Source organism: Phyllobates terribilis, unplaced genomic scaffold (assembly GCF_046119375.1).
Source record: "Phyllobates terribilis strain yellow unplaced genomic scaffold, ASM4611937v1 Scaffold_1__5_contigs__length_1240528914, whole genome shotgun sequence".
NCBI lineage: Eukaryota > Metazoa > Chordata > Amphibia > Anura > Dendrobatidae > Phyllobates > Phyllobates terribilis.
In genome coordinates this window covers 724,112,089-724,129,610 of record NW_027362761.1, presented here as the reverse complement: position 1 = coordinate 724,129,610, position 17,522 = coordinate 724,112,089, and positions in this window count along the sequence as shown.

Genomic DNA, 17,522 nt, shown 5'->3' with positions numbered 1-17,522 from the left:
AATTGGAAAAAAAAAGAGATTTGTACAATAAGATATACATTTTCAAGGGCCCTTCTACATAGAATGGCAAAATCTACTACCCTAATCTATACAGTAAAAATAAAGATACTGTAGGCTGATACATAAAGCAAAAAGGATTATTGTCATACACTGTATGAATAGGGTCCTTTGTCTGTGTCCAGCATATGCACTGATAGTCATTCACAATCTTGATATGATCATACCCTTTCTAAAGATAAAAAGTAAGATTGGGATCTGATCAATGTTCTGAGAACCTTAGTAGATATTCACAAACTGGGGCATTTTCTTAGGAGTGTACTACAAGATTCACAATGTTGCATTTCTCATCCAAATTGAAATCCTAAATTTGTGCACTGCTTCTCTTTGAATGGTCCATATGAGACATTGCTACATGAAGATAATGTCGCTTATCCTTTTTAAATCAAACATGTAGGTGGCACACCCAGTGGATTAGGCTTAGCTTGAGATGGGTGCTAGTTCCTCTGGAGCCAACCACCGAGCTCCTGTAGACCAATAGTAGACAGAGTGAAGGAACTGCACACCTAAAGTCACTTGGTTGGAGATGCTTCAAATACAATTTATTGTCAGTATTTCATATCCATTGGTTACACCATGGTAAGTACAGTATTACGTAACGTTTCGGGTAAAGACCCTTCATTAGACGTATAGGCTATGTTCAGTGCATATAGATCAAGGGGATCCAGGGTGTGGTGTGGTATTCTCTGCAGGCCTTGTTACAGCTGGATCCTGGTTTTCCCTTTTTCGGTGAATCCCACCCCACACCCTGCATCCCCTTGATTATATGCAGTAAACATAGCCTATACGTCTGATGAAGGGTCTTCACCTGAAACATCACGTAATACTTTACTTACCGGGGTGTAACCAATGGGTATGAAATTCTGACAATAAATCCTATTTGAAGCATCTCCATGTGTCTTTAGGGGTTCAGTTCCTTCGCTCTGTCTGCTATTGTACTTTTCAAATGTCTTTCTTTTTTGGTACACAGCCATCTACAGCTCCCATACTTTTACACACAAACTAGGAATATCAAACAATCTCCATGTTATTTAGCCAGGTGGCTCACAGTATAGATCAGGAGTGATGTCGATCATATGACTCCTGGCTACCCTACCTCATGCCAAATTATTGGCTTGGATTTAGTAACAAAGTCTTAGTTTGCAAGCATTGTTCTGGAATACAACACATCTTTGATCTGTTCTTTAGAAGTTGACTTTATGTGGGGCTGGTTCTGGAGAATTGGCAGTGATAATAAAAGTATACCATTAGTTTGTGTATTTGAAAATGTGCCATGGCATGATTTAGGTCGCCAATTGGCAACCAAGACTATGTTGAGAATTGAAACAGACAGATAGCCATCCAGACTTGTTAATACCTATCAATAATTGAATAGTTTCCTTTGTCGAAAAGGCGAAGTCAAGGAGAGACAATCAGTTACTAAACACATTCTTAGACTTTGTATCATTGATAAGTATTTTTATGTCTACATTTTCAATCAGAAATCTGTGACCCCCACTATAGAGGTTATTTTATAACAGTTTGGAGCTGCAGGAGGTCACATCTGTGATGGGTCTAGCTTAAATTGTGGTTCCTCATTAAGGCTCAAACTCAGGCATAGTCATCAAAAAGTAGAGAAGGAAATGTAACCTTTTGTCACATGTGACAATTACAAGTATTTGCTACAGAGCCAGCACAGAAGTACAATATGTTCTAGGTGAAAGTTGTGGTTCCAGGACTTATTATAATAAATCACTTACCGATGCTTATTTATGAAACATACCAGCATATCAAATGAAGTGAGCACATATTTCCAAAATCTACTAATGAATCTAGTAAACAGCTTCAGAGTCTCCCCGATCTAAACCAAAGATTTCTAAGTATTGACAATCCCTTCTACTTTTAAAGCAATTCTTAACCCTTTGGGAGGCACTGAAGCCAGACTTACTAGATAAATGTCCTGGGCAATTCCAAAAATGTTTCTTTTTTTTAATTCTACAATTGAATGAATTAATTGATTTCCATATTTTAGCTGACAAAACAGCTTTATCTATGACACTGTATAAATGTGGAAAAAAAATAGCAATGTGCATTAGATGTATTCAAAAATAATGTACACAAGTTGCTTTGAAAATCAGTTCATGATACTAATCCAAGTAATCCAAACTGGATGGATTTTTGTAATTATCTTTTTATTTTATTTTATTTTTGGATACTGTTGTTATACCTGTAAAAAAAAAAAATCCCACCAGACCTGTGACAAAGCGATAGAGCCTACTGCATTTTGGCCTAAGTATGCATCCCATAAAAATGAAGTAGATTGATTTTTTTTTTATACAATACAAGGATCCTTTCTTTTTATATAAAAAATGTGTCAAATAATGTTAAGAGTGATGTAGCCTTAGTTTAAGTGTTTTAAGAAGATCCCTGTATTAGTCTGTTTAAAGTAGAATTGCTATGTTAAATGAAAGCAGATGATAACATTACTGTAAATGAGCTGAAGGGTAAGTATACTGCGTAGCATGCAGTATATTGCACTGCATTATTTGGCGTAGGATAGAATATACTGTACATTAAAAAGACTACATGGCAAATGCTTGAGTTTCATCCAAGTGGAAATAAAAAATAATTTTGCAATGGCACAAGTTTTCAGCAATTACAAAAACAAAAATTCACATGATAAACTATTATTTTTATGGCAATGAGCAATGTTCACCCTAAACTAGTGAGCAGGGCAAATGTGGACCTGAAATCCACTCCCTCTAAGCTGGACAATACAAAACTGCATCAAATACTGTAAATATTAACATACAGTGGCCTAATAAATAGGCCCGGCACGGTGAACGCTATTGTCTATACCTCTGGTGGTCCAGAGCAGTGGAGGAGCAGTGTCGATATCCTTTGCGGTGTAGGACAGTGAAGGGATTGATGTTAGAATCTCTGGAGGTCTAGGAAAGTGAAGAGGTTATATTCTGTATTCTGGGGCAGTGAAGGGCTTAATGTCAGAAGCCCTGATGGTCTATGGTAGTGGTTACGGAGCATTATCATTCTTGGGACTGATGGTTTCACCATTGGGACTTTCAATAACTTATTACCTACTCTGCAAATAAGTGATTAGTTGTGACGGTGGCCCAGCTCATTTAATGCTGCTCATCTGGGATCCAGTGGGTCACTCACCTATCCACCACACTCCAGCTTGTTTCTGAGGTTAACCGGAGGCTGATTGCTAATAGTCCGGTTTCCTGTTTCATCCCTTCATTGAGTGTAGACATAAGTGCAGAGTATGGATAAAGAGAGCTGTCTGTATGATTAGATAGAATGATATAGAAGCAATAAGGAGACCTTAGAGATGTCTACGCTGGAACTGATCTACCTAGAGTTAGGAAAGCATCAGAGCTGTACTCTGCTTTGCAACTTAAAGGGGTTGTCCAGTCCTGAAGAAATTTTCAGTAAGCCTTGCAGGTTGCCTAATCCTTGCACCGTTAGGACTCGGCTCCACCTGATGGTTTCAGTGATCGACACATAACCACAAGTATGTGATTTGTTTAGTTGCAGACACGTACTGACTAAAGTCTCAGCCATTCTTAATAGAACATTGACATAGAACATTGAGAAAAGGGGCTGAGACTCTGGTCAGCACATGACTGCAGCGATGCAAATCACATACTTACAGTCATGTGATGACTGCAGGAACTACCTAGAGGAACCAAATCCTAATGGTGTGTACATTACACCTCACTAGGATCCAGCAAGCTTCAGCGGTGAACAATCCCTTTAAAGTGTAACTCTCATTTAAGGACAACTTGCAGCAGTATATGTGTGTCTGCCTCTAGCACCTTCCTCTTCCTCCCTCATCACCTCTACATAGACTTTTATGAGTAGCAACTGTCATCTCCTATCTCAAAGGGAAAATCAGACAGATTTTATTCATGAATTGAGAGTGATGAGTCAGTCCAGGAGGAAAAAGAAGCAAATTTCTCTTATAATATATTCCAAAATTTCATATTTTCCAGTATAATATTGATTTCTGAAATAAAAATGTAAACAATTTCTCTTTAAAGGGAACAGTGTTCAGCAGTGCGGAATTTCACCAGCCACGTTACAATATCACATACTGTACAAAGTCAAATAGGGTTCTAGACATGCGAGAAACATTTTTTTCCTTTTAAAATGTTAAATTTTTTATTTTCACTATATATGATCATTTTAGTAAGGTAGATTTCACTATATATATATATATAAATAAACAGTGATGTCTCATAAAACAGCAATTCCCAGTAATTCTACTAGTTTGAAATTTGATGATTAGGTTAGATAAATCAGTTCATCATCATGTATATCAAACATTTCTAATTAAAAGAACCCAATTTTAGTGTCAAATCAAAATCAGAATAAAAATGTTTTTGTTTTTTTGTTGTAGCAGTTTTAATGTCTGTAAAAATTCAACGGCGTTTCTTTATGTATGCCAATTTGTACATGCGTTTTTAGTGGTTGCTTTTAATTTATGTAATTTTGTACAACCATTGTTCCTGGCAGCTTTATTGACAAACCTTTGGTGAAAAAAAATCTTAAAAAAATGGCAAACATAGAGAATACAACTCTTTGATAAAAACGTAAATAACACCAAAACGGCACAAAGCCAAAGCTATGTATTTATATATTTTTAGATTTTATTATAGCCTAACTAAAAACTAGCCTTTTAAAATTTAAAGCTGAAAAACACGTAGATAATTTCTGTTTGTAAGACCGGGTGCAGACGAGTGTATGAAAAATTGTTCAATTTTCATCCAGGAAACTCAGAAGATTTTGATCCATATTGTCATCCATGTGCCATCTGTGTGTCCGTATTTTATTTCCTTGGGCCATCCATTTTTATACATCAACATTTTAAAATGTACATGATTAAATACGGTTTCCTAAATTAATAATGACAAAGTGTCCATAAAATTTGGATGCAATACGGATGTTCCATATTCGAACCAATTTTTTTTTCCGCAACCATAGAATTGATTGGGCAAAACCTGGAAGAGAATAGCGCATGAAGCGACTATATTTTTTCACTTGGACACCCCATTTGTGTGAAATAACTGTCATCTGAACAGTCCTATTGAATTACATTGGTCAGTGTGCTGTACGACTTTAACTCAAACATCATACGTCCGTATTATACGCTCGTCTGAACGACTCCAAAAAATGACCTAAAGGAATGATTTTTCTGATTTTGACATTTGTTGCCTTTTTATGTGCCTGAATTCACTGATGTGCAATAAGGCATGCTTAAAAAAACATTGAAATTCTTCATAGAGCAGTAAACAGCTAGATAAAAGTACTGGCTAAAATGTTTCTAAAAGCATTGCTCCCGTGGCATGAAACACGTCCCACTGCTGAACACAAGGAAAAAATGCATTTCAGGTTGATTTAACGGGTATTCTGGTTTCAGCAAATTATGTTTAGTCTTTGTATAACAAAAAGTTATGTAGTTTCTCAATAAACTTTCTATACCAAGATTTCTGCCTTAAGTCATTAATGGTAACTTTTATTATTTTGAATAAAATATAATTTGGCACACCTACGCATAACATTAAGATGATTAACACAATTAAATTAGAAATAGAATCTAAAATTAATACTGATATTAAAAACCAACAGGTCACTGTATTGTGGTGCCATTCAAAGAGATAAAAGAATATAACAAATATATAGCATACAATGCTTGAAGATGTTACTTATGTGTGTAAATACTCCACCCTATATAATGTTCTTAAAGGGAATATGAACAAGTTATCACAAGTTATTAAAAGCTCTGAAGAAGATAGCCCTGTTCATGATTATTTTTTAAATTCTCTTGTGTTAATTATTGTAAGTAGTGATACTGATGACTGAGATACATGTGGCTTTTACTGTTCAATTGGATATTGTATTAAAGGGGTATTCTCAAGTTCTTAAATTGCTTTTATTAGTTAGCATGAAAATAAGCAAATTTGCAATTGACTTGCTATTACTGTCTGTCTGTCATTCTCCTGCAACGAGAAATATTATCATTTCAAGTGAACAACTCTCTTCCATGGATCCCAGCCTCTAGTGCCTGACCAGAGTGCATAATTGTTACATTCCAGGAGAGAGGTTGACTCTAACCATACCAGTAAGCTCTCTCCAGCTCATTGACCTCTATACAGCAGTTACACCCTCACCTCCCTCCTCTCCCTCTCATCTGCTGAAGAGATGCGGTTATAAATCACCAGCCAGGCAGCTTTCACATCAGGTCTGTTAATCTCAGCTCTGTGCTCTAGCTGTCCAGAGCTGTGTACTTGTTCAAATGCCCTGTTATTTTTACATGTAAAAACAGGCATAATAGTGTAAACGCATAACAAACCACTGATAGTTGAATGTGTTATAGCAGAATTGTGCTGGACTTTATAGTTCTACTAATGCTACAATTATATTATTCACTAGAGCTGTCACTCAAGAGGAGAGACAACTCTGCCAGAAACCCAAAACTAAGGAAACTAAGGTGACTGCAAAGATGTGTGCTGCTCAAGGGACAACTTTAGGCTACCCCTTTAATGTCCCTGTTTGACTGAAAAATAGTTCTGATTAATATTTTAACAGTATTGTAATGTGCACAAATTTATGTTTAGGTGGAATAGTCCACCAAATGATTCAAAAAGTTAAGTATGTTTCCCACACATTGAACATCCACTTCTAGTAGGCAATAAATAAACTCTATTTCTACTATATTTACAACAATATCAGAAGTTCCATCAAGACAAACCTTCATCCTGGCTTGGGGAAAACATGGCAATTTGCATGTGGCAATAAACTGTCATATATATAAATGAAGAAAAGTTGGCCATCGGTATAGGGCAGTTTGGGTACAATAATGTAGGGCCTTAAATATCTAACAATTGGCAGTATGGCACCTCTCAATGTTCCTCAACTGCATCAACTAAGAATATATTTTAGATTGTGTTAGGTATGCGATCTTACTGCTTTTTCTTGCCACAATTCCATCATGGTGTGGTAGTGATTACGCGATTTTGTCATCCACGTATACAAGCAGCTATTTTTACAGGTGTTAAGCAGTTCTTCTATATGAACATGATCGGCACCACACCAGGTGCTGGCATGGCGACACGGAGCTTGAGACTCTGCGCCTTATAGAAGCAGCAAGTGCATATATGGAAGAAAACTCTTCAGATGGATTTTTGAATTTGAATTATTCTTCTTTTGAAATCATCTTGGGGATCATACCACCTAAACAGAAATTAGTGCACATTACAATATAATTATAATATTAATCAAAACTATTTTGCAACAAAACAGCTTCTGTTTCTGCCCTATACAGATACAAAAAAAAATACATGGAGCAAGAAAACCCACATGTTTATCTCATCAGTATTGCAACTTACAATATTAAAACTTTTATTAACTAATTAGTTGTATCACTATCTCTCAAGACTGACTAGTTGGTTTTTAACTATGGTACTAATTTTTTATATATATATATACAACTCTGGCAAAAATTAAGAGACTACTGCAAAATTTTCATTTTCTCTGATTTTTCTCTTTATAGGTATATTTGAGTAAAATGTACATTGTTGTTTTATTCTATAAACTACTGACAACATGTCTCCGAAATTCAAAGTTAAACATTTTGTATTTATTTGCAGCAAATGAAAAATCGTCAAAATAATAAAAAAGAAAAGGGCTTTCAGACCTCAAATAATGAAAAGAAAACAAGTTCTTATTCATTTTGAAACAACAATACTCATGTTTTAACTCAGGAAGAGTTCAGAAATCAATATTTGGTGGAATAACCATGATTTTTAATCACAGCTTTCATGCATCTTGGCATGCTTTCCACCAGTCTTTCACGCTGCTTTTGGGTGACCTTATGCCACTCCTGGCACAAAAATGTAAGCAGTTCTTCTTTGTTTGATGGTTTGTGACCATCCATCTTCCTCTTGATTACATTCCAGAGATTTTCAATGGGGTTCAGGTCTGGAGATTGGGCTGGCCATGACAGGGTCTTGATGTGGTGCTCCTTCATCCACACATTGATTGACCTAGCTGTGTGGCATGGAGCATTGTCCTGCTGGAAAAACCAGTCCTCAGAGTTGGGGAATATTGCCTGAGCAGAAGGAAGCATGTGTTTTTCAAGGATAACCTTGTATGCGACTTGATTCATACGTCATTCGCAAAGATTAACCTGCCCAATTCCAGCCTTGCTGAAGCATCCCCAGATCATCACCAATCCTCCACCAAATTTCACAGTGGGTGCAAGACACTGTGGCTTGTATGCCTCTCCAGGTCTCTGTCTAACCATTAGACGACCAGGTGTTGGGCAAAGCTGAAAATTAGACTCATCAGAGAAGATTACCTTACTCCAGTCCTCTATGGTCCAATCCTTATGGTCTTTGGCAAACTTCAGCCTGGCTCTCCTTTGCTTCTCATTGATGAAAGGCTTTTTTCTAGCTTTACATGACTTGAGGCCTGCCTCTAGGAGCCTGTTCCGAACTGTTCTTGCCGTGCACTTCACCCCAGCTGCCATTTGCCATTCCTTTTGTAGGTCACTTGATGTCATCCTGTGGTTGCTGAGTGACATTCAAATAAGATGACAGTCATCCCGGTCAGTGGAGAGTCGCTTTCGCCCTCTGCCGGTCTGTAGCTTTGTTGTCCCCAATGTCTGCTGCTTGACCTTGTTGTAGTGGACTGGCGTCTTTGAAATTTTAAGGATGGAGGCAACATGACGCTCACTGTATCCCTCTGCTAGTAAAGCCAGAATTGAGCCCTTCTTTTCCTCACTGAAGACTTTTCTTTTCAACTCCTTTGGCATGGTTAAAAGTTATTTTTTCATTCAGATTCCTTTTGGGCTATTCCTAGCACTTATTTTGCCATCCAGCTTGTCCTATTGCAAGAGGATTGTGAAGACCACAGCAGTGTTTTTTATACTTTCCCTCCTTACATAAGATTTGGTTCAGGTGATCACCTAATCAAAAGCACATTAAGTAGAATGAGGTGGACTTTGGTTGGAATTCACCTGACATTGGAATGGAATGGCTGTCAGACATGGAGAGATGGTGATTTTTAGAATACTGTGCAGTGGTCTCTTAATTTCTTCCAGAGCTATATATATATATATTATGAGATTGCATTAAGTAATGTTTTAATGTTATACATAGGTGTGCTAGGTTATATTATTCTATATTATTCTCTTTTAACTGAACATTACAATGGCATGTAACAGTTTGGGCACCCCTGGTCAAAATTACTGTTATTGTGAACAGTTAAACAAGTTGAAGATGAAATGATGTCTAAAAGGACTAAAGTTAAAAATGTGACATTAAGTTTTGTATTTTAGGCAAAAAAAATATTTTCATCTTTTACATTTTAAAAAGTGAAAAATAGTCTGATAGAAAAGTTTGGGCACCCTGCATAGTTAGTACCTAGTAGAACCCCTTTTGCAAGTATCACAGCTTGTAAACGCTTTTTTTTGGAGCCAGCCAAGAGTCTTTCAGTTCTTGTTTGAGGGATTTTCATCCATTCCTCCTTGGAAAATTCTTCTAGTTCTGTGAGATTCCTGGGTCACATTGCACGCACTGCTATTTTGAGGTCTACCCACAGATTTTCAATGATATTCAGATCAAGGGACTGTGAGGGCCATTGTAAAATCTTCTAGCCATTTGAGCTAGTCTATTGTGGATTTTAATGTGTGTTTAGGATCATTATCCATTAGTAAATGCCATCCTCTTTTCAACTTCAGCTCTTTTACAGATGGTGTTATGTTTGCATCAAGAATTTGTTGAAATTTCATTGAATCCATTTTTCCCTCTACCCGTGAAATGTTTCCCATGCCATTGCCTGCAACACAACCCCAAAGCATGATTGATCCACCCTATGCTTAATGGCTGGTGAGAAGTTATTTTTCCTAAAAATTCTGTGGCCTTTTTTCTTCCCACATAACTTTGATCATTGTGGCCAAAGAGTTCTTGGTCTTCTAGACCGTATCTTGACCTCCATTGTTCCTGGTAACTGCCATTTCCTAATTACATTTCGAACTGAGGAAAGGCAACTTCAAAATGCTTTGCTATCTTTTTATAGCCTTCTCCTGCTTTGTGGGCCTCCACCATTTTCATTTTCAGAGTGCTAGGCAGCTGCTTAGAAGAACCCATGGCTGCTGTTATTTAGCACAAGGTTAGAGGAGGCTGGGTTTTTATAAAGCTGGGAAATTTGCATCACCTGGCCTTTCCTAACGATGATAATGAACAAGCCATAACCCTAACAGGCTAATTAAGGTCTAAAATCTTGGTCAAAGTTATCTGAGTACACAGATCCCAGGGTGCCCAAACTTTTGCATCGGCCCACTTTCCTTTTTGTCATTTTTAAAATGTAAAAAATTGCCTAAAATGCAAAGGAAATGTGTCTTCTTTAACTTTAGGCCTTTTAGAGATGATTTATTCTTCAACTTGCTTAACTGTTCACAATAACAGTAATTTTGACCAAGGGTGCCCAAACTTTTACATGCCACTGTATGCTATTCCCATCTACGGTTGTGAGTTAACCCAATAAAGTTATTCAATCATATTTTATTAATTTGGTATCTAATATTTATCTTTATTAATTCTGATCCAATTTGGAAAACAGAGCAAATGGAGATTTTGAAATTCAATGTAACTGGCAAAAAGTCTCCAGAATAAATTGTAGTATTTTTAATTAGAAATAAACATTATTTCCTGTAACCAGAGTTTTCCTTTAAGTAATTTTTCACATGGTAGTATTTTGAATGAAATGGAAAATGTAATCTCTTCTGTGATTTGCACATATTCCTGGTTTTGGTTTAAAAGTACTGATGTAAAATGCTGACCAAAATACTGCAGTGTGACACCTAATGCAAAAGCTTTTGTGACTGTTTTGTTCAGCAGGGTTGTGTAGACAATATGGCTCTAAATGCTTAGTTTTTGCATTGCAATGTTGTTCAAAATATTTTGAAAAAGAAACAAATGTCCTTGGTGTCTGGCACTCTACCCAAGACTATATTGTGTTTATGTCTAGTGTACGTTTTCATAGCTACAATAAGTTTCAGTGGATTATGGCTGTACCATCATGCTCCAGGCTGACTCCCATTGTTAAGCATTTTTTAAAAACTAATGCATCTTACATGTGTTCACTTTTACCTGTTCTTAAGTGTGTTGTATGTTTCTGCAATTTATGTTTAATAAATTCTTTTTTAATCATTTGTCTATCGTGTCATACTTATTTTATTGTTATTTTACTATGCTTGAAATTCTACTACAGAACGGTAAATCATCATGTGAAACAGTCTGCAACAAATGTCCATCAAGTTCAGCCGAGGGATGGGAAATGACAAGAAAAAGGGGTACGTGCACAACCACAATGCATGCTGCAGTTCACCCTAAAAAAAAATCACATTTTTCCCTCCTGATCCCCAATTGTCGATCCACTGGACCCAACATTCAAAAAAGAACTTTACACGTTTATAGAAGGTATTTAATACATTTTGAAGAACTAATAGAGAACTATAATAACATGTACACAATGCTAATGAAACAAAAAAAATTTAAGCCCCTAACACTGTAAAATAACAATGTTCTCCAATGGTTGCCTGCTGCTGGCTCTATACACTTATAAGCAGAGGCGAAACGACTGAGCGCGTGGAGGAGGGGCACACACCGGAGACAGTGGTATTTTTAACTGGATGTGATTTCACTCCCTGCATCGCACATAGTTTGTAAGCCACTGGCCTAAATAATGTCGGCAGCTTCAGAGGACATGAGCGTACCATTGCAAGCAGTGCAGTGATGTCTCTGCATTATGCTGCCTGCAGTGGAGGAAGACAGGGCCCCATGTCAAGGGAGCGGGGACAGGTGATAAGCATGTTTGTGTTTTTAAAGACTGGTGACATCATTTTGTTTATTATCCCTGTACTGTGACATCACTTTGCTTAATATCACTATATTGTGATATCAATTTGTGTAATATCTCTGTATTGTGACATCACTGTTCATTATCCCTGTACTGTGACATCACTGTGTATAATATTCCTGGAATATAGCATCACTATGTCCATTATCCCTTTACTGTGATTTCATTATTATCTTGTACAGTGACATCACTATATGCTTTATCCCTGTTCTGTGACATCCCTGTGCTTGTTATCCCTGTTCTGTGACATCCCTGTGCTGGTTATCCCTGTTTTGTGACATCCCTGTGCTTGTTATCCCTGTTCTGTGACATCCCTGTGCTTGTTATCCCTGTTCTGTGACATCCCTGTGCTTGTTATCACTGTACTGTGACTAGGGCCGGTTTTAGGCAAAGTGGGGCCCAAGGCAAAAGTTTAAAGTGGAGCCCTAAATGCTCACATATTGCACCATCACACTCAAACATTTCGGTTGTATTTACATGCGCTGAGTTCAGGCCATTAAACGAGTGCGATCGACAGTACTGAAGTCATTCAGGGCTTGCTTCCCGATCTCTGATAACTAGTAGAATAATTTGTCCCTGTTCAGTATCATGTTATCAGCAGCAGATCTGCAGTTTACACCAGGCGATGTGCTGCTGAGAACAATAATTTTGTTCTGCCATAAACAATCCAATCAATTGATGAATGGGCAGTATTTTGCTCATTCGTTGGACGATTGCCAACATGTTTACACCTATGAACTCTCGTCTGCATTGCTGGGATTGAGGGTATGTGCACATGATCCAGAGCTGCTGCGGATTGGAAGCTGTGTGTTTATGCAGCGTCAAAGCCGCAGCGGCCAGATGTTACAGCATAGTGGACGGGATTTTTAGAAATCCCATGTCAACTGGGCGTCTCTGTACACCTGTGGATCCCACGTGGAAATTGACATGCGGCGTGTCTTTCCAGACCGCAGCATGTAAATTTCTCCGGCGGGTCTACATGTGGACTTTCCCCATAGACTAACATCTATGAGGAAAGTCCGCAGATGAAAAAAAGAAAGGCGCTTCTCATTTGCATAATGAGCGGTAGCACCGCGGCTATTTCACAGTGTCAGGGCCACATGTGCCTCCTGACCGTATGAACATACCCTTATAAATGTGGATCTCACACACACAAACACACTGTGTGTCACATACTGCCACTGTGTGTCTATACCCGACCATCTACATATACTATTAATATATACAATTTAGAATAATGCAATAAAATATATAAACATATGACTCGCCCCCTGGGCCGTGGGGCACTCGAGATCGGACTTCAGGGCAATGCTGGGAGTAGTAGTGGCGACCCGGTCCCGTGGCTCAGGGTGGTCAGACCAGTGGCAACCTTTTATATGTTTTAGGTAATGTCTGACTACGCCACCCGTGGATTGCGGTCAGGAAGGACCGCCGCTGCAAGGCAGACCGCTGAGGCTGGTGTTGGGGATGCAGCAGGGAATAGTACAACTCCCAATGGGAGGAGTGTAGCCTCAGGGCAGTGTAATAGGATGCTGGGGTGATGGTGAAGGCGCAGCAGTAACCACACAGAGTCCAATAATGCAGTCCAGGGTCTTTTACTGCAGATCTTATCACAGACCCACCAGGAGTACAGGGTAGGAATGGACCTGGGTGTCTGAGGGCATTCGGGCGAGCTCCGCTGGTCAGGGTGAGTGGGTAGGCCTACCGTTCTCTCTCTGCCCTTGCTGACTATCTCCCCTTTTAGTGGTATGATAGCCCACGTCCCTGAGCTTGCCATGTACTACGCCTGTATGGCTTGCGACTCGGGCCTTAGGTACCTGTAGCTTCTCCGTGCTGTACCGGTCCCTCTGTGTGGCAGAGCCTCCAGGCTCCTTAGGCCAAGGGACCTGAAATCCCTTGCGGGTAGGTTATCTGCTGCAGGGCCTGCAACCCTGACAGCCTCGGACCCCAGTGTCCGGTTGTGTAGTTCTCTCTCTGCCAGGACCGGCTCTCGTCGCCTCTGTCCCTCCTTTGCCTCCTGGACTCCTCAGCTGCGGCAGACCTGACCCTCTCTTCTGGGGAACCCTTCTGGATGCTTCAGAAGTGGGTCCTGGTCTCTCTAACCCTGCCCTCAGTACCAGTTTTGATAGGGGCAGCCTGCTCCCCCTACTGGCCTGGGACAGGAGGTGCTGCATGCAAATGGTCCATGACCAGAGAACCTCCCTCCTGCTCTCAGACACAGCCTTACAAGTTTGTGGCATCCAGACCTGGGGTGACACATTCCCCCCTAGGAAAGCTTAGTACTCCGGGACTAAACAAGAAACACGATACAGGGTAAAAATTATAACATAAACATAACAGAGAAGAAAACAACAAACAACACCACATATTGAGTTCTTTAGGTCACAGTATGGCGTATGACCGGGTGTCCATTTCACCCAATAAGGCGAAGTCTCAACTGGTGCGGAGACCTGTCCAAAGCAAACCCCAAACGTTGGCCCTGGGCGTGGCTGCAAGGCGAAACAAACTAATTTGGACCACTCGGGACCACGCCAGACAGGTTTTTCTTCCGTGGCCGTCTTCGCAAGAGGCACCAAGTGCAACTATTTACAAGGTAGTTCCGGTTATCCAAAGTTCATAACCTGTCAGTCCATATATCTAGACAAACTGGAGAAAACACTATTAGTTACAGGTAACAAACATATTAAATATATACATGGTACATTTAGATCTTGTACCTATATCCTCCAGCGAGCTGGTGTTTGACCCCTAGTGCTCCTGGTTGATCTCCTTAACCCACTGTCTGGTGGTGGACAAATCTGGCTTTCCCCACTATCATTGAGGGTACAGCTACTAGCTGGGTGTACAGGCAGGGCAGGCAACTGTCTGCGGGTCCTTTGGCTTACCGCTGGCATGGCAGGCTCACTGTCAGCAGAGGGCTGACTCTCCTGGGCTGCTGGCGTGGGTTCTGCCACCTCTGGGGCCGCTTGCTCTTCTTGTTCTTCCCGTCCTCCTGTAGGCTCCTGCTGGGTAGGCTGAAGGAAGTGTAGGACGGGTACCACTATTGCGCCATTTATCTGAGTCCAGGTCCGGGGGAACTCTCCGAGAACTGTGCTGATCATCTCTTCCTTGTCCTCTGCGGGTTCAAGGTCATCTTGATCTTCACTTGGACTCTGTAGTTGCTCGGGGCACCGTTTTAGGTGGTCTCTGGAGACGGTGCTAGTGGTTTCTCCTCCATCCTTGGTAATCACACATACCTTCAGGTTGTCGTGGTCGGACTGCAGTACTGTGTACGGGTCTCTCTCCCACTGGTCATCCAGCTTGTGTAACTTTCTCTTCCGTTTCAGGACCTGCTCACCAGGTTCCAGGGGACCAGCAGGGGCGTGTTGGTTGAAGAGCCTCTCTTGCTTTTCTCTCGCTTGAGCCAGACTCCTCTCCACACTCTCCTGTACCTTCTTGTACTGTAGCCGCCGTTCCGTATCCCAGTCCGCATCTGGGGAGGTGACCTCAGGTGTCAGGACTCCCATTTCCAGGTCGATCGGCAGCTTACCTGGTCTTGCTCGCATCAGGTAAGCCGGGGTGCAATTTGTAGCATTCACCGGGATATGGCTGTACAAGTCAATCAGGTCTGGCAGCTTCTCTGGCCACAGGCTGCGTTTTTCCAGGGGTAATGTCTTGAGAAGATCAATGACGATATTGTTCATCTTCTCACACAGCCCGTTGGTTTGTGGGTGGTAAGGCGTTGTCCGAATCTTCCTACAGCCGTAGAGGTTGCAGAACTCCTGGAATACTTCAGCCTCAAACGCTGGACCTTGATCTGTCAAGACCTGTTCCGGATACCCATGTGGACGGCAGAAGTGTTGCTGGAAGGCTCTGGCCTCTGTTTGGGCTGTCAGGTCTTTAACAGGAACCACTACCAGGAACCGGGAGTAATGGTCCACAATCGTCAGGGCATAGACGTAGCCCGACCGGCTTGGAGCCAATTTCACATGGTCCAGAGCTACCAGCTCAAGAGGCTGCCTGGTGACGATGGGCCTCAAGGGTGTCTGCTGGCTGGCACGGTCCTTCCTTCTGAGGTGACATGGGCCGCAGTCCCTGCTCCACTTCTCGATGGCCCTTCTCATGCCGACCCAGTAGAACCGCTCTCTCAGTAGGAACTCCAGTTTCTTCCACCCGAAATGTCCCGCTCTGTCATGGTAGGCCTCCAGGACCATTGCTGCATCGCGCCTTGGGACCACTATCTGCCAGGTCAGCTCGTGCGTCCGGTGGTTGACAAGCCTTCTGCACAGCTTACCCTCGTAGAGGAATAGCCTGCTTTTCTCCTTCCATATCTGCTTGGCTTCCTCTGGAGCGTCCGGGCCAGGGCTAGCGTCTTCCTGGGTTAACATTTCTTTCACCAGGCGTATTGCAGGGTCGCTATCTTGCGTCTCAGCCCAGCCATGGTGGGGTAAGGGATTGAACATGATGGTGGTTAAGTCTCTTACCCGGTGAGAATGCTGAGTGGCCCCATACCGGTGGAACGCAGGGAGCTCTATTTCCTCCAGCTCTTCCAAGTCGTCTTCTCCTTCAGGTAGGTGGGGCATTCTTGATAGGGCGTCTGCGTTGGCGTTGGTTCTGCCCGCCCGGTATTTGATTGTGAAGTCATAATTGGATAGCCGTGCCATCCACCGCTGTTCTGGGGCACCTAGTCTTGCATTGTCCAGATGTGCCAACGGGTTGTTGTCCGTGTATACGGTGAACTTTGCAGAGGCCAGGTAATGCTTAAACCATTCTGTGACGGCCCATACCACTGCCAAGAATTCTAGCTTGAAGGAGCTGTAGTTCTCCAGGTTTCTTTCAGTGGGCCTCAGCTTCCGGCTGGCATACGCGATCACCCTTTCTCTGTCCTGTTGGTTCTGTGACAGTACGGCTCCCAGCCCCACATTACTGGCATCTGTGTGGAGGATAAAAGGCTGGCCATAATCGGGGTAGGCCAGGATCTCATCCCCCATGAGGGCCATCTTCAACTGGCGGAAGGACTCCTCTTCCGGTTTGTCCCACTGGAAGGGTGGCTTGTGACTTCTGGATTTAGATTGCCCTATCAGGAGGTCCTGCATAGGGGCTGCCATCTTAGTGAACCCGGGGATGAACCTTCGGTAGTAGCCTACCAACCCGAGGAATTGCCTCACTTCCTTGATGTTAGAGGGGCTTGGCCAGCTCTTGATGGCTGTAACTTTGTCGGGGTCGGGGGCTACTCCCTCTGCACTCACCACGTGTCCTAGGTATTGGACCTTCGGTTTTAACAGGTGGCACTTTGAAGGCTTCACTTTCAGGCCGTAGCCTGCCAGGGCTTCGAACACCTCGGCCAGGTGCTTTAGATGGTCCTCGTAAGTCTTCAAATAGACGATCACGTCGTCCAGGTAAAGGAGGACCGTCTCGAAGTTTCGGTGCCCTAGACAGCATTCCATCAGCCTCTGGAAGGTCCCTGGTGCGCTGCAGAGCCCGAAAGGCATACAGTTGAACTCGCACAGTCCCATCGGGGTGGTGAAGGCGGTCTTCTCCTTGTCAGCCTCTGCCACAGGAAC